The sequence below is a fragment of the Procambarus clarkii genome, chromosome 16 (genome assembly GCF_040958095.1).
Source record: "Procambarus clarkii isolate CNS0578487 chromosome 16, FALCON_Pclarkii_2.0, whole genome shotgun sequence".
Lineage (NCBI taxonomy): Eukaryota > Metazoa > Arthropoda > Malacostraca > Decapoda > Cambaridae > Procambarus > Procambarus clarkii.
Window position 1 is genome coordinate 43,131,251 of NC_091165.1, and position 20,249 is coordinate 43,151,499.

The following is a 20,249-nucleotide window of genomic DNA, read 5'->3' on the forward strand; positions in this document are numbered from 1 at the left end:
ATGTGTTTATAGATATATATTCTCTTGCTGATAGTGCAACATATAATACTTGACCTTCTTATAAGACTTATCTAAGACTTATCTTGACCTTATAAGACTTGACCCTTCTTGAGGAGGTTGGTAGTATTAGATGGTGAATCAGGAGATAGGATACCACTTGATAAGCTGATGATAGACTTCTGATGGTGTTGGAGTGCAACCTGACTGAAATAGTATAGAGTGTAGGATTCATTATTATTATTATTATATGTGTGTATGTATTGTGTATGAGCTTTGTCCAGTAACTGTATTCAAATTTGCTGGTGTTTGCCCTTGTCCTAGTGAGGCTTCCCAGGAAGTTGGAAAGAAGGAGAGAGAGAGAAAGAACCAAGAGCCACAGCTGTGGACAGGGTAGAACGGAAAACTAATAAGTCAAAGGGATTAAGGAGATCATATGACATAAGGAGAGTGTGGGGAGTCACAGCGGCTCGAGTGGGTGTGTTCACGTGACAACGAGGCTAAGTATTGGAGCCGCATCCCCTAAACGTGTGACGTTGAGGCCCCTTTCCAAGAGTCAGAAGCACCCAGGGTGATTTGGTAAAGTATAAACACTCTACCGAGTTTTGGGTTGGGTTGTCCATAAAGAAGGATCACACGACACCACACCCAACCCTAATACTGTGTAGTGAATTTTAGTTATTTGTTTATAAGGAAACATTTTCATTGGTGTTTTGGGTTGCAGGTTTGTCTGGGAAAGGAGTTGCTGTGAACTTCGAGCCAGCAGAGGAGAGTAGGGGATGAGACCCCAAGGTTGTGGAAGGTACTGAGCTCTGTGGAGGAGCAGGCATACAGTGAGTAGGCAGGATCTCAAGCTGTGAGAAGAAGAGCAGTGAAGTGAAGTTTCACATGCTTCTGTAATATCAGTGGTGGAGCATCGATGTGGTTCGGGGAAACTTCATGGTGCAGCAGCCTGGAAGAGCTGCAGAGGCTGGTAGATAAAACCTTGAAGAACCTAAAGACTTCAGGGTAGTGAACTCGCAGATGTGTGAAGGAAGTTCTTACTGAAAACTTTTAGGGAACTGGTAGAGTGTTTGGTTGTCATTAGAGTGCAAGATGCAGTGAAAGGTGGGTGATTGGTTACCATTGTTGTGCCAAGTAGTATTTATACTGAAGTTTATTGAATTACAACTGTAGATTGGACTACCTGCATATATATATATATATATATATATATATACATATATATACTATATATATAAATATATATATATATATATATATTAATATATATATATATATATATATATATATATATATATATATATATATATATAATGTTTCATTGAATATGACCGCATATTCTGTATTTATTATTTTCTGGTTTAGGGCTTCTATCCCTCTAACTATTTTCTTAGCATCAGGCTTAATTTGAAATAGGAGTTCTCCAAACTCATTTTCGTACTTTAAGGTGAAGAAAAGTAGTGATTTACTATAGAGTGTATTACACTTATTGTATAATTTGCACGACGTTTCGAACCTCCATGGTTCATTCTCAAGTGAACAGATCTTACAATACTAGTTGATTTTATACCCGCATTAGGTCAGGTGATAATACAATGAAGGTGAAACATGGGGGATACATAAGGGATAAACATAGGGGCTGCAGAAGGCTTATTGGCCCATACGAGGCATCTCCTATCTAAACACAAAGATTAATCAAGTGTAATTGGCCTGTTATGTTGGACATTGTCTTCTGTGTTAGCATTTTCCCCTAAACCAGAAAATAATAAATACAGAATATGCGGTCATATTCAATGAAACATGTTTGAAAGAAAACCTGCTGCCAGTATACACCAATATATATATATATATATATATATATATATATATATATATATATATATATATTATATAATATATATATATATATATATATATATATATATATATATATATGCACTTCCCTTCTTATATATATGATATATATATATATATATCTATATATATATATACTATATATATATATATGAATGAAAACTCACACCCCAGAAGTGACTCGAACCCATACTCCCAGAAGCAACGCAACTGGTAACTACAGGGCGCCTTAATCCGCTTGACCATCCACGGCCGTCAAAAGGAAGTGATAGCCGAGGCTATTTGAGCCCACTTCCCCGACGGCAACTCGGATGGTAATCTTGGGCATAGCATTTCACCAAATCACCTCATTCTTTGGGGCACACGTGTTTGAGGTGATTTGGTGAAATGCTATGCCCAAGATTACCATCCGAGTTGCCGTCGGGGAAGTGCTCAAATAGCCTCGGCTATCACTTCCTTTTGACGGCCGTGATGGTCAAGCGGATTAAGGCGCCCTGTAGTTACCAGTTGCGTTGCTTTCTGGGAGTATGGGTTCGAGTCACTTCTGGTGGTGTGAGTTTTCATTCGCATATAGTCCTGGGGGACCATTCAGGCTTGTTCGCCATATATATTATATATATATATATTATACTATATATATATATATATATATATATATATATATAATATATATATATATATATATATATATATATATATACTATATATATATATTGTTACGGTGCCCTCTACCTATTTCTTCGTTTGCCGGCTTTAAGAGTCATATCAGCTCTCCTACTGATTCTCTGAGGTTAAGGGAGTCTAATGATATATGTGGTGACCATGACCGGCTGCCAGTTTAGGGCAGAACGTTACATTATGAGTTGTAAATAAGGGGAAGTTGGCGCCCATATATAAAATGAACAAGAGTATCCCCTAATGCAGATATGACCTTTGGAAGGGACACTAGCCGATCGCGGATTGGCCGACTTAGGTCGCGGGCGACCAATCAGGGCCCACCATGACGTCACCGAGTGCCCCGGGCGGCGGCCAACGTCAGAGTTGACCCGGACCTTGGAAGCGACAGGACGCGCCTCGGTCCTGCTCTCAAGGATTAGAGGCTCTACAAGCCTTTCTTAGTGGATTAGTGCTGGCTATTGCAGCCCATCGGATATATTGGAGACCCCGCGCTTCTGGGAAGCAAAAAGGAACCAAGTTTATTGAGCGAAAGAGTGCCAAACTTGGAAAATATTCGGCGACGACGCTGGACGTTGGGGGCCTGGAAAGGTGTGGCGGGCAAGCCTAGCTGTGACCGGGTCACATCCACTGAGAATTTTGGAAGGACGACACCGTGCCTAGGACAAGGAGCAACGCCTTGTGGAAGGGGCGAGTGTGGGAAAATAGTGATTAGCTCAGCGCCTATCGATGAACCAAGATTGGGGTAGCTGAATCTCAGGGATTGGAACGGCGACGACGCGAAGGCTCCACGACACCTGAGGACCTGTGAACGTTCCTGGATCGTCGAGGATCGACTCAGGAAAGCGTGGAACCTCACACCATCGAGGGACAGGCGTCGTGAGCCAGGAATGTAAGGTAGATCATTTTTCCCTCCCATTACCCCTTGTGTGAGTAGGCTAGTTAGGCCACAATATTTACTTATGTATGTGGCAGCAGGACTTTAATACTTTAATAGTAGAATAGGCTGCAAGGCAGCTTGTGTCCAGGACTGTCAGAGGGGACAGTGTGTATGGATGGCAGGACAGTGAAGGAGAGGCGTCGACGTGGGTGAAGAGGCCCCTCCTGTGTGAGAGTGTGGGACTCCTGTCTTTTCTGCCCAGTTGAAGGAGTGTTGGAGGTCGTGGAAGAAGAGGCTGACGATCTCCAGACTTATTATCCATATTTCCATATTCATGTATTACTTGTGATTGTGGTGTGTGTTCTTGGTAATTTGCATCAGTAAATTCACACATTTTATCACTGTGTTTAAGTGTGCCTCCATTTATGATATTTCTCTATGAGCATACACGAAGGTTATCATTGTTACCACCCTTGAGCTAAACAAGGTTCTTCTCCCCGCAGTGCAATAAAAGATAATAAATCGGCCTTGCCAACAACTGTCTAGGGGTAAATATAAATCACTGCATAAAATTGAGAACAATATATTTATGCTAAGGGGGACAATCTGAATAACACTTAAATGTATAAATAATAACCAGAAATATTCTTCAGCATGCAAATCATAGAATAACCTCCCTTATTGAGAACATGAACACTATCACTAAGACATGGATTAATTAGAGAGAAATATACAATATCATCTAACCAGATAATTAACATTTATATGGAGCTAAATAACAGTGACCAATGACTTAACTTAAACATGCCTCCACACGACAGCAGCCGCCACGCTTCAGCCCACGCCTTGGACCGCAGGCCAAGCGTCTACAAAAAATCAACTACCGTCCACTCAAAACATTGTGGAAAATCTAATAATAATATCCGCGAGCACTAATATTCAAAAACATTGGTAAACTAAAGAGTAGTAAACACTGGTACAACATTCCATATAATAATACAGACAAACCACAATATGGGCATAACGCAAATGGAAAACTATAACACTCGATTGACAACAATGCTTCCCACACTGCGCCATATCCAAATATGGTCAACCGCCCACACGGAAGAAACTACATGAGAAATTAAACACCAAAAGCCTCACACAATATAATGTAACTCAGGCACACTACTGCCATGCTATAATATATATATATAACATAACAAAATCTTATATCATACAACTAGATGCTATATTAAGAACAAGACAATAAAGTAATATGAGAATCAAGAGTAATGGCAGAAATCCTAGTGAGATTCGTAACATCCACTCCCGTCCCCTAACGAAAAAACTGAAATTAACTGAAGGTTTGATTTTATTTTTTTGACTGCATGCAAATACTAACATGTAATATAAACATGAAATTAAACATGAAAATGCTTTCGACTAAAATTCAAGTGCCAAAGCAATGAAATCTCACACAGTAAAAAAATACAAAAATTTCATACATCTTATGAATAGAAACACTACATATGGTTCCACTGGAGTATGCAAATTTATCTCTCCAGGGTACTATCTCATTTATATCCCACTTAGTTCAGATCCTATATTTCACACTCTTATCTACAAACATTATCATTATTAGAATTGTCAAGAAAGGTAGCTGCCTTTCACACAGTTATCACGGCAATTTATCTTTCTATCTGTTCGCCTACTATTTCTCTGAGATCAGTTCCATATTTCCAATTGATCCATTTTCTATATGGTGACATTTTCCAAGACAGACTCCCTTTCCCATTACTCCCTTTTTCTGGAGCTGAACTGCTTAATTGAAGCTGACTGGATGTTGAGTAGATTTGGGACTTCTCCTGGGTATGCTCTGACACAGACATCTGCTCTTCATCCCTCTTGATCCTCTGTGGAACACATACTCTCGCCCAATGGATACTAAAATTAGAGAAATTAGCATTAAACCTCACAATTATGTATAAAACTTTCCCATTCATAGAACCTTCCGAAACACAAGACACCAACTTAGCAAACCTTTGACCTTCAAACCAAGAAATACAACCCAAGATAAGTGCAAAGACTACCTGATCGAACTGACTCAGATGATCCATAAGGAACACATAAATCAATTGCCTCATAACTCTGTCATAACGATCAGTGAAAGAAAACAGGCATATGCCTAGGCACCATATCTCAATCATAACTCTCAAGACAAGTTCACACCTCCTGATGGTGAACTTGAACACAACACACACTATCATCAACCTTCTAGTCTTCCAAAAGACTAAGTAAAACATGCCGAAAACTTGACCACCCTCACCATCACTTCCCAAGTGATTTACGTCTGATGACAAACAATCAACCAAAAGGTTTAAGGGTCTTAACATCTTGAAGATGCACAGCAGATTACCTGAGAAACGCCCAAGGACAATCTGAAACCCTTCACAATGATTAACACTAGGTAGGATAACCTTATCCCCCAACTTGAAATACACACCTGGAGCCTCAAACATCTGCTCCCCAGTATGATTTAATCCTTCACCCACAATATGACTCTGAAAGTCAACACCACACTTGAGTGGAACATACACTTTTATCACTCGTGCATCAAAATTACCTGGATCTGAATATAGAGATACTGCTCTAGTATAACTCACCACTTCCTCAGAACTACTTGCACAACCTACTTGAGTAAACTCTCTGCTCAACCACAAGGCTGGACAAAGATGTCCCACAGTCCATTACTTCACAAGAAAATGGCTCCTGCAGAATAAAAGTAGATTTCAACATCCTACACACACTCTGACTCAATGTACACAATGAGAAATACTTACTCCACATGGATAAGAATCACAACCCACAAATCTCCGCAACTTAGATCCAAATGCTACTTTACCACTCTTAATTGTTTTACCAAAATTTCCTCCCATGACTTCTGGAGCTGCTTGGAGTACTGTCTGCTCACAATCAATAATATCACTACCAAGCTGGGTCACATCCTCACAGACAACTGAAGAGGGAGGCTCAATGGGTCTCCATTTACTCAACAGAAGCTGATCCTCTGGCTGCTTTCCCACACTCTCCAAAACTGGATCTACAGTACAGACTGTCTCCTTGCTTCTCTCTGAAATCTTAGGGTCAGTTCTACTCAATGCACTTAAATTAAGGGAATCTGAAACGAGCGGGCAAGTAACAGGTAGTTTGACCTCCTCCCCTATTATATCACCTTGACTAGGGTGAGGCGGGGCCTCTACAACGGACTTACTCTCGACAACTGATTCTAAACTTGGAGTGAGCGGGAATACTTCTGCCAACCCGACATCTTGTCCTAAACCATTCATTTGGCTGGAATACAATAGAGTCGTGGCTTTTAAGTTTCTCTCAACTCCTGGCACAACGTTCGTAGTGAGCGGGCAAGACAATGGTACATGGACATCCTTTCCCAATTTATTGGAATAAAGCATAGTCATAGTATCAGGCTTACTCTCAACAACTAAATCGGCCACACAGGAATCTGGAACAACCACATCCCACTTCTCCACTAAAGGGGTACTGGTTACTGGAACAAATGCTTGAGTAACAACATCAGATCTGACAACTGGATTTATATTAGTACTGACATCAGCACAGGTAGAATGGACAAAACCATCTATTACAACCGGTTGTTCATTCCTAGAACTAACTTCAGCACAGGCAGAATAAACAACATGGTCTGCAACTGGTTGGTTAAACAAACTGGGATCAATCTCACCCACAACATGATTTATGGCCACATCATTACCCAATATAACATCCACACCTGGGATGGGCAACTGTGTACACACTTGTGCAACCCACAGTGCATACACTTGGAGTAATGGTGGATCTTAAAGTAACGTCTATTAGAGGTACAGTTTTACATCCTGCAACACTCTGAAGAACAACAAACTTTCCAGTCTCTCTCTGTTCAACATCAGAAAGAATACTGGATGAAATTATGGTTTGGGAAGCACCTGTATCACGAAGAATAACCACTGGCTTCCACTTCCCATTAATACACAAAACTTCACCTGAAGACATATATGGTGAATACTGTTTCACCCAATTGGGGTTTACAGTTACATGTTTATTAGTAAATTTATTTTGCACACCTCTACAATAAATGAGACCAGTTGGTCTTAACTCTGGGTGCAAAGCATAACATGAATTTACCACATGACCTCTTCTCCTGCAATGCGTGCAATACCTGCTAGTGGTCGGAACAGCCGAACCCACTGCAGGCTTAATCACTACATTACTTGAGGGTGACAACCCTGTCAGTTTCTCAGATTTAGGCTTTACAGGAGAAGGGTTAAGGGGAGAAGGTGAAGTAGCTGGTCGAGTCTGGAAAAACATGGTTTTATGAGCATAATGATTAGTTTTAACATTAAAATGGTTAATTGGTGCTCTGAAAGGTACTTTTGTAAGTAGTTCATGTTCATCAGCTAGCTTGGCTAATTTGATAAGATCAGTGTTTTGTTTATTTTCAGCCATAAATAAAGCTAATTTCTCTGGTAGACATCCACTACTTCCTCAGTTACTATGAGGTCTCTTAAAGTCTCAAACTCTGTAATATTAAGTGCTTTAATCCATCTGTCAAAGTGATTTAATTTTACTCTTACAAAGTCAGAAATAGTCTGGTCATGTGCTCTTTTTAAACTTCTGAATTTAATTCTATATGCCTCTGGGATCTGCTGGTAAGCATTCAAAATACTCTGCTGAACAAATTTAAAATCGAAAGAATTCTCAGCCGGCAAAGATGCAAATACCTCTTGAGCTTTACCCTTAAATTGTCCTTGTAATATGCTAACCCATTGATCGACAGGCCAGTTCATGCTGACTGCTAGTTTCTTAAAGTGCAAGAAAAATATTTCTGGATCTTCTTCATTAAACTTAGGTAATTCTACATGTTTACTGTACTTGGAAGAACTATTTGTACTCTCTGGATTATTACTAGTGTTACCTTGCCCTGCTGCAATTCTCTGCTGTTCTAACCTGTTATTGTTTTCAGCAATACTCTGCTGAATTTCTAATTGTCTAGTCTGCTGCTCGGTTTGCTTAGTTTGTTGCTCTGCTAGTCTTAACTGAGCCTCCAACTCAAGGTGTTTTGTCTGGTTCTGCAACTCCAACCTCTGCTTGTCTGCTTCCAGCCTAGCCATTTCTAATTTAGTCTCCAACTCCAACTTTAAGATTGCCACCTTGTCACTTGACTCTTCTTCTAACTCTGCCAAACACTCTTCTTCAAGTCTTTCCTCCTCCACCAAGTGTGTGACAATCACTCTTAACACTTGAGCTTTCAACATTTTACTGGAACTGCTATGTTCAATTTATCAGCCAGCAATAACAAACCAGACTTCTTTAAGTCTTTAATTTTACCAAAATTTGGCTGATCTACCAGCGCAGCAACCTGATCCTCCATGGTTGGCTCAATAATCACAACTTACACTTGAAACAACACTGAAAATTATGCTTGGCCCCTGGCACAAGCTAAACACTTACCTCAAATCGTGAAGCGTTGAGAAGTTTTCAAAGCAGCTCAGATTGAACAGATAATTTCACAGGCTTGATTTGGTGTCACTAGATAATCACAGAGTACCTAGGAAGGCAATTGCTATTAATAATTAGCACTGTTAATTGTACAACATTACAGGGAATTAAGGCTTATTCTCCCGGACACAGGCCCTCATTTGTTACCACCCTTGAGACTAAACAAGGTTCTTCTCCCCACAGTGCAATAAAAAGATAATAAATCGGCCTTGCCAACAACTGTCTAGGGGTAAATATAAATCACTGCATAAAATGGAGAACAATATATTTATGCTAAAGGGGACAATCTGAATAACACTTAAATGTATAAATAATAACCAGAAATATTCTTCAGCATGCAAATCATAGAATAACCTCCTTATTGAGACATGAACACTATCACTAAGACATGGATTAATTAGAGAGAAATATACAATATCATCTAACCAGATAATTAACATTATATGGGCTAAAATAACAGTGACCAATGACTTAACTTAAAACATGCCTCCACACGACAGCAGCCGCCACGCTTCAGCCCACGCCTTGGACCGCAGGCCAAGCGTCTACCAAAAAATCAACTAACCGTCCACACAAAACATTGTGGAAAATCTAATAATAAAACGCAGCACTAATATTCAAAACATTGGTAAACTAAAGAGTAGTAAACACTGGTACAACATTCCATATAATAATACAGAAACCAAATATGGGCATAACTCAAATGGAAAACTATAAACACTCGATTGACAACAATGTTCCCACACTGGCCATATCCAAATATGGTCAAACCGCCCACACGGAGAAACTACATGAGAAATTAACACCAAAAGCCTCACACAATATAATGTAACTCAGGCACACTACTGCATGCTATAATATATATATATAACATACAAAATCTTATATCATACAACTAGATGCTATATTAAAGAACAAGACAATAAAGTAATATGAGAATCAAGAGTAATGGCAGAATCCTAGTGAGATTCGTAACAATCATAGTACCACCTAGGGAACACTACGTTCTCTATAGCAGTTCTTATTGCCTGGAGAGTGGTAAAGACAGCACAGACTTACATAAAGTGTACCCTTAGCCATCCGATCAGTATCGGTGCCTGAATGGCGGCAACTATTAACGTAGTGGCTAGAGAGAGGTAAAGCCACACAGACCTTCCTGGGAGAGTACCCTGGGCCAACAGTCTAGTAGCAGATCTATGGGAGTAGCAATCTTCTGGCTACAAACAATATATAATACACCCACTGAACTGCATTGCTGGGGTGCAGATAGAATAACCCAGCTGGCGACCTTGCTAAGAAGAAGATAGAGAAGACAGGCGGGAAAGGAGTTCCTGCAACCTTTTTGTCTGGCAGGCAAGACTTAGGGAGGTTATGGTTATAAGGTAAGCCTGAGTCTTCCTTCACTCCCCCACGGGTCTAGGCCGGAACTGTTAACAGCAGTCTCCGCGTGTTTGACTGAAGGGCTTCCAGGGTGAATCAGTGGCACCCCTTTTGTGGTGGAAGCAAAGACCTGCGGAGGTGGGCATTGTTGGTCCTCTCCTGTGTGACCAAGGAGACTCCGGTGAATCCCGGAGTCGGAGGGGCTGAGTATTCGTCCTTTTGAGCCAATAGCAGTTGAGTGCTAGCAGAGCCCCGGCCCACCACCACCTCCACGTGACAATATATATATATATATATATATATATATATATATATATATATATATATATATATATAGATATATATATATATATATATATATGCACTCCCTTCTTATATATATATATATATATATATATTATATATATATATATATATATATATATATATATATATATATATATATATATAACTGAAAACCTCACACCCCAGAAGTGACTCGAACCCATACTCCCAGAAGCAACGCAACTGGTATGTACAAGACCGCCTTAATCCACTTGACCATCACGACCGGACATAATGAGGTGATAGCCGAGGCTATATGAACCACCCCACCGCGGCACTCGGATAGTTATCTTGGGCATAGCATTTTACCAAATCACCTCATTCTTTGGGGCACACGTGAGGAACACAAATGCGAACAAGCCTGAATGGTCCCCAGGACATATGCAACTGAAAACTCACACCCCAGAAGTGACTCGAACCCATACTCCCAGAAGCAACGCAACTGGTATGTACAAGACGCCTTAATCCACTTGACCATCACGACCGGACATAATGAGGTGATAGCCGAGGCTATATGAACCACCCCACCGCCGGCACTCGGATAGTTATCTTGGGCATAGCATTTTACCAAATCACCTCATTCTTTGGGGCACACGTGAGGAACACAAATGCGAAACAAGCCTGAATGGTCCCCAGGACATATGCAACTGAAAACTCACACCCCAGAAGTGACTCGAACCCATACTCCCAGAAGCAACGCAACTGGTATGTACAAGACGCCTTAATCCACTTGACCATCACGACCGGACTTTGAACATTCAGGCTTGTTCGCATTTGTGTTCCTCACGTGTGCCCCAAAGAATGAGGTGATTTGGTAAAATGCTATGCCCAAGATAACTATCCGAGTGCCGGCGGTGGGGTGGTTCATATAGCCTCGGCTATCACCTTCATTATGTCCGGTCGTGATGGTCAAGTGGATTAAGGCGTCTTGTACATACCAGTTGCGTTGCTTCTGGGAGTATGGGTTCGAGTCACTTCTGGGGTGTGAGTTTTCAGTTGCATATGTCCTGGGGACCATTCAGGCTTGTTTCGCATTTGTGTTCCTCACGTGTGCCCCAAAGAATGAGGTGATTTGGTAAAATGCTATGCCCAAGATAACTATCCGAGTGCCGGCGGTGGGGTGGTTCATATAGCCTCGGCTATCACCTCATTATGTCCGGTCGTGATGGTCAAGTGGATTAAGGCGTCTTGTACATACCAGTTGCGTTGCTTCTGGGAGTATGGGTTCGAGTCACTTCTGGGGTGTGAGTTTTCAGTTGCATATGTCCTGGGGACCATTCAGGCTTGTTCGCATTTGTGTTCCTCACGTGTGCCCCAAAGAATGAGGTGATTTGGTAAAATGCTATGCCCAAGATAACTATCCGAGTGCCGGCGGTGGGGTGGTTCATATAGCCTCGGCTATCACCTCATTATGTCCGGTCGTGATGGTCAAGTGGATTAAGGCGTCTTGTACATACCAGTTGCGTTGCTTCTGGGAGTATGGGTTCGAGTCACTTCTGGGGTGTGAGTTTTCAGTTGCATATGTCCTGGGGACCATTCAGGCTTGTTCGCATTTGTGTTCCTCACGTGTGCCCCAAAGAATGAGGTGATTTGGTAAAATGCTATGCCCAAGATAACTATCCGAGTGCCGGCGGTGGGGTGGTTCATATAGCCTCGGCTATCACCTCATTATGTCCGGTCGTGATGGTCAAGTGGATTAAGGCGTCTTGTACATACCAGTTGCGTTGCTTCTGGGAGTATGGGTTCGAGTCACTTCTGGGGTGTGAGTTTTCAGTTGCATATGTCCTGGGGACCATTCAGGCTTGTTCGCACTATATATATATATATATATATATATATATATATATATATATATATATATATATATATATATATATATATATATATATATATATATATATATATATATATGATTAATAAGAAGGGGAAGTGGAAGACATCATAAGAAGGAAAGTGAAACGCCATGCAACCTCTGAAGAGACAACTAACACAACACCTATACCCCCTATTAGACTATTTTACAGGAACTTCTTTTCCACAACCCATAAAACGGAGGAAAGGGTCCTGAAAGATATTGTCAGTAGAAACGTTATCCCTACAGACAAAAATCAGAAGATACGACTGACAATTTACTATAAAACCAAAAAAACGGACAACCTACTCATGAGAAACTCTCCAGACACAAAGCAGAACGTTTTAAAAGAGACCAACGTCGTCTATGCCTTCAAATGCCCTCTTGGGGATTGTAAGCCTCAAAAACTCAGTATATAGGCAAGACAACATCTCTTTCCAGGCGTTTAACGATGCATAAGCAACAGGGCTCCATTAAGGAACATATAGCCTCTTCCCACAACCAAACCATCACCAGAGAAATCTTAACAAACAACACAGAAATCATCGATAGATACAGCAATAGCAGGCGGCTCGACGTCTGCGAGGCACTACACATCAAGAAGTTAACACCAGCAATCAACAGCCAATTAATGCACAACTATATTCTACCCACTTCAAGACTCCGCTCCAATATAGAAGCATCAAGAAATATGGGCCAATAAAAATAGGCCTTCTGCAGTCACCTACTTTTAATACCTGTTTGTATTTCATTGTTTCGTGTTCTGTCTTGTGTTAAAAGTTTATTTTCACCTCATTCCAAAACTATTGTAACATGTCACTTCACCCAAATGTAGGTATAAAAACTCGAAAGATGTTTAAGGTGTATTCAGTTAAAGTTGTGTGTGTTTGTGTAAACTAAAGTCTTTGAAAATGTAATAAGTTTTACAAAACGCGCTCAAGTATCGCGTCAGACTAGAAATAAAAATGAATTTTGGAGAATTGATCTTTGAATTACCATCAACAGTGAAAAGAAAACGTAAGAAAGATCGAGAAAATTCGTGTTAGAATTATAATCTTACTTTTTCGGTCATATTTAATAATATATGTCTACAGGAAAGACTGCTACCAAAATATACTAATATATATTAGTACCTATATTTATATATATATAGGTACTATATATATATATATAGGTACTATATATATATATATTATATATAGGTACTATATATATACACATATATATATATATATATATATATATATATATATATATACATATATATATATGTATATATATATATATATATATATATATATATATATATATATATATATATATATATATATATATAGTACCTATATATATATAAATATAGGTACTAATATATATTAGTATATTTTGGTAGCAGTCTTTCCTGTAGACATATATTATTAAATATGACCGAAAAAGTAAGGTTAATAATTCTAACACGAATTTTCTCGATCTTATATATATATATATATATATATATATATATATATATATATATATATATATATATATATATATATATATATATATATATATATGAATGAAAACTCACACCCCAGAAGTGACTCGAACCCATACTCCCAGAAGCAACGCAACTGGTAACTACAGGGCGCCTTATCCGCTTGACCATCACGGCCGTCAAAAGGAAGTGATAGCCGAGGCTATTTGAGCCACTTCCCCGACGGCAAAAGGTGATTTGGTGAAATGCTATGCCCAAGATTACCATCCGAGTTGCCGTCGGGGAAGTGGCTCAAATAGCCTCGGCTATCACTTCCTTTTGACGGCCGTGATGGTCAAGCGGATTAAGGCGCCCTGTAGTTACCAGTTGCGTTGCTTCTGGGAGTATGGGTTCGAGTCACTTCTGGGGTGTGAGTTTTCATTCGCATATAGTCCTGGGGACCATTCAGGCTTGGTTCGCATATAATATATATATATATATATATATATATATATATATATATATATATATATATATATATATATATATATATATATATATATATATATATATATATTTATTTTAGGGCTGATAGTGGCATAGTTGTTTTGACAAGGTTTAACTCACTTGGTGAGGTTGGTAGCATAAGTGGCAAGCCAGGATTTGGGCCACCACTTGGTACAAGCATCAGATAGAGAGTTCTGAGGGTATTGGTTGCAACCAGGTTATAATATCATAAAGTGTTGAAGTTTATAATTATATATTGTATTTGCATGCTTTGTATATGTTCTGTATTGTCATTAAATGTTTGTGATAAACAGGAGTTTACCCTTGCCCTTGTCCTAGTGAAGCTTCCCAGGAAATAAAAGAGAGGGGGAGAGAGAGAGAAAGTACTACAGTTGTGGACAGGGTAGTATAGGATAATAATTCAGAAAAGGGGATTGAGGAGATCATACCAACCAAGGAGAGAGTGGGGAGTCAAGGCGGCTTAAGTGCTTGTGTGCACTTGACAGCAAGGTTTGTGTTGGAGCCGCATCCCCTAAATAAGTGACACTGAACCCCTCTCCAAAAGCAAGAAGCATGCAGGGTGATCTCCGATTAAAGTGTAAGCACTCTTCAGAGGTTTTGGTTTGGTTGGTTGTCCAGAAGCGACACTCTATCGACCCACAATAATATAATAATCTTATTACGACCCAAAACGTAATAATAAATTGGGGGCCTGTCCAGGAGAGTGAACTGACACACCCACACCCTGTCTGAGAGTGGATTGGTACACCCTATGTGAAATAAGTAGGGTGTGTGACCACAGATATATATTCTCTCTTTGGGAAGACTCACTGGACAAGATGGAGAACATGCAAGCGTTTGTGGAGTCAGGCAAGCCTGAGGACTTGGAAGATTGCACCAGGGAACAGTTAAAACAAATAGCAGAAAAATGTGGCATCAGGGTGAAGGTATCTAAAGTAGCTGGGATGAAGGATGAGATACTGAGGCAGTTGAGAGCGATGAGTGAAGCGGCAGAACTAGGAGCCCAGAAAGGAGCAGAAAGTGGAAAGGAGGATGATGGGCAGGATGAAGTAAGATTTCAAGGTTCAAGTAGGAGCAGTAAGAATAGCCACAGTAGCAGAGGTAGCAGGTATAGGAGCTTGGAAAGGTTCCAACTAGAGCTCCAGGCACAGCACGAACATGAGCAAGAGGAGAGACAATTCCAACTGGAGAAGTTAAGGCTAGAATTTCAGATGAAAATGAAGCAGAAAAAAAGAAAACCACGGTAAGAGAACTGGAGTTGGAAAAAGGAGAAAGAAAAAGAGAAAGACAGACTAAAGGTGGAGAAAAAAAGAAGGGAACAAAGCAGTGCAGATAGAAGTAGATAGAACCTTGGCTGAACAAAGGATTGAGCATGGGTTGCCAGAGAGCACCACCCATGTAGCACACTCACCAGATAATAGTGTTAGGGAGAAGGACATTCCCTGTTTGTGCCGAAGAGGCAGAGAGCTTCTTCGAGCATTTTGAAAAGGTAGCCAGTATAAAAGAGGAATGGACCCAGCTAATCCAGTTAAGATTAACTGGCGCCATCAGAGAAGCATACACCCAATTAACACTAGAAGAATGCCAAGATTATGCCAACATAAAGAGCAGCATACTGCGCTCATTTCAAGGTTAGGTTAGGTTAGGTAGGGTTGGTTAGGTTCGGTCATATATCTACGTTAATTTTAACTCCAATTAAAAAAAATTTACCTCATATATATATATATATATATATATATATATATATATATATATATATATATATATATATATATATATATATATGTCGTACCTAGTAGCCAGAACTCACTTCTCAGCCTACTATTCATGGCCCGATTGCCTAATAAGCCAAGTTTTCCTGAATTAATATATTTACTATAATTTTTTTCTATGAAATGATAAAGCAACCCTTTTCTCTATGTATGAGGTCAATTTTTTTTTTATTGGAGTTAAAATTAACGTAGATATATGACCGAACCTAACCAACCCTACCTAACCTAACCTAACCTATATTTATAGGTAAGGGTTAGGTTAGGTAGCCAAAAAAAGCTAGGTTAGGTTAGGTTAGGTAGGTTAGGTAGACGAAAAAAACATTAATTCATGAAAACTTGGCTTATTAGGCAAATCGGGCCTTGAATAGTAGGCTGAGAAGTGCGTTCTGGCTATTAGGTACGACATATATATATATATATATATATATATATATATGTCGTACCTACTAGCCAGAACGCACTTCTCTGCCTAATATGCAAGGCCCGATTTGCCTAATAAGCCAAGTTTTTATGAATTAATTGTTTTTCGACTACCTAACCTACTTAACCTAACCTAACCTAACTTTTTTGGCTACCTAACCTAACCTAACCTATAAAGATAGGTTAGTTAGGTTAGGTAGGGTTGGTTAGGTTCGGTCATATATCTACGTTAATTTTAACTCCAATTAAAAAAAATTAACCTCATACATAATGGAATGGGTAGCTTTATCATTTCATAAGAAAAAAAATATTGAAAATATATTAATTCAGAAAAACTTGGCTTATTAGGCCAATCGGGCCTTGCATAGTAGGCTGAGAAGCGCATTCTGGCTACTAGGTACTATATATATATATATATATATATATATATATATGTCGTACCTAGTAGCCAGAACGCACTTTTCAGCCTACTATGCAAGGCCCGATTTGCCTAATAAGCCAAGTTTTCATGAATTAATTGTTTTTTCGACTACCTAACCTACCTAACCTAACCTAACCTAACTTTTTCGGCTACCTAACCTAACCTAACCTATAAAGATAGGTTAAGTAGGTTAGGTAGGGTTGGTTAGGTTTCGGTCATATATCTACGTTAATTCTAACTCCAATAAAAAAAAAATTGACCTCATACATAATGATATGGATAGCTTTATCATTTCATAAGAAAAAAATTATAGAAAATATATTAATTCAGGAAAACTTGGCTTATTAGGGCAAATTTGGCCTTGCATAGTAGGCTGAGAAGTGTGTTCTGGCTACTAGGTACGACATATATATATATATATATATATATATATATATATATATATATATATATATATATATATATATATATATATATACAACTTTAGAACACTTTCCCACCAGGAGACTCGAACCCTAGCCAGCACAGAAGCCTTCCAGCAACTGGCATAACAGGTACGCCTTAACCCGCTCCACCACCTGCTCAGACCCTTAAAAGAGATGGTAATTTCGGAGCGGGGTTAAGGCGTACCTGTTATGCCAGTTGCTGGAAGGCTTCTGTGCTGGCTAGGGTTCGAGTCTCCTGGTGGGAAAGTGTTCTAAAGTTGTATACTTCACTCTCGTGTTTAGGAGAGTTGTGCCTTAAGCATAGACACTGTGTCTTCCCATATTAACAGGGACTTGATGAATAAACGTATAAATGACCCCTCACTTGCTCTAGTGCTCTTGGGAGGTGGTGATCTTTGGTGTATTTAAATACTCCGAAATTACCATCTCTTTTAAGGGTCTGAGCAGGTGGTGGAGCGGGTTAAGGCGTACCTGTTATGCCAGTTGCTGGAAGGCTTCTGTGCTGGCTAGGGTTCGAGTCTCCTGGTGGGGAAAGTGTTTCTAAAGTTGTATACTTCACTCTCGTGTTTAGGAGAGTTGTGCCATATATATATATATATATATATATATAGATATATATATATATATATATATATATATATATATATATATGTCGTACCTAATAGCCAGAACGCACTTCTCAAGCCTACTATGCAAGGCCCAATTTGCCTAATAAGCCAAGTTTTCATGAATTAATTGTTTTTCGACTACCTAACCTACCTAACCTAACTTAACCTAACTTTTTCGGCTACCTAACCTAACCTAACCTATAAAGATAGGTTAGGTTATGTTAGGTAGGGTAGGTTAGGTTCGGTCTTATATCTACGTTAATTTTAACTCCAATAAAAAAATTGACCTCATACATAATGAAATGGGTAGCTTTATTATTTCATAAGAAAAAAATTAGAGAAAATATATTACTTCAGGAAAACTTGGCTTATTAGGCAAATCGGGCCTTGCATATTAGGCTGAGAAGTGCGTTCTGGCTACTAGGTACGACATATATATATATATATATATATATTATATATATATATATATATATATATATATATATATATATATATATGACAATGTCATATATATACATTGTCACATTCTTAAATCACGTGTTTATTTTCGTGATATACACACACACACACACATATATATATATATATATATATATATATATATATATATATATATATATATATATATATATATATATATATATATATATATATTGATATATTTTGGTAGCAGTCTTGCCTGAGGACAGGTATTATTAATATGACCACACTGCAGTCTACACTAAGGAAACAAACATAGGAATGTGCCTCAATGTCAACAGTGACTGCCCAGACAGGTACAAGAGGAGTGTTGTTAACGCTTATGTCGACCGTGCTCTCAGCCACAGCTCAGGATGGAAGCAAGTCGATGAAGAACTCTGTAGGGTAAGGCAGGTCCTAGTCAACAATGGCTTCTCCAATGGTTTCGTTGAAGACATCATACGAAGGAAGGTGAAACGCCATGCAACTTCTGAAGAGACAACTAACACAACACCTGTACCCCCTATTAGACTATTTTACAGGAAACTTCTTTTCCACAGCTCATAAAACGGAGGAAAGGGTCATGAAAGATATTGTTAATAGAAACGTTATCCTTACAGACCAAAAATCAGAAGATACAATTGACGATTTACTATAAAACCAAGAAAACTGCCAATCTACTCATGAGAAACTCTCCAGACACAAAGCAGAACGCTTTGAAAGAGACCAATGTCGTCTATGCCTTCAAATGCCAACTTGGGGACTGTAAGCCTCAAAGAACTCAGTATATAGTCAAGACAATAACATCTCTTTCCAGGCGATTAACGATGCATAAGCAACAGGGCTCCATTAAGGAACATATAATCTCTTCCCCACGACCAGACCATCACCAGAGAAGTCTTAACAAAAAACATGGAAATCATCGATAGATACAGCGATAGCAGGCGGCTTGATATCTGTGAGGCACTACACATTAAGAAGTCAACACCAGCAATCAACAGCCAATTAATGCACAACTATATTCCTACCCACTTCAAGACTCCGCACCAATATAGAAACATCAAAAAATATGGGCCAATAGGCCCTTTGTATTTACTTCCATTCTTCCCCTTTAACTTTACCCAATATTACCCAATATTTCGTGTTCTATCTTGTGTTAAAAGTTTGTTTTCACCTCATCCAAAACTGTTGTAACATATCACCTCACCCAAAATGCAGGTATATAAAATGAAAAGCCGTTTGAATTATAGCATAGTAAGAAATCTGTTTTAGTGTTTGCAGGTTATAGGTGTGTGTGTAAATTAAAGTCTTTGAAAATGTAATAAGTTATTACGAAACGCGTTGAAGTGCCGCGTCAGACTAGAAATAAAAATGAATTTTGGAGAACTGATTTTTCAATTACCATCAACAGTGAAATGAACCATAAGAAATATTGAGAAAATTCGTGATAGAATTATTAATCTTACTTTTTCGGTCATATTTAATAATATATATATATATATAAATATATATATATATATATATATATATATATATATATATATATATATATATATATATATATATATATATATATATATATATATATATATTAGGATAGGTTAGGTTAGGTAGGATA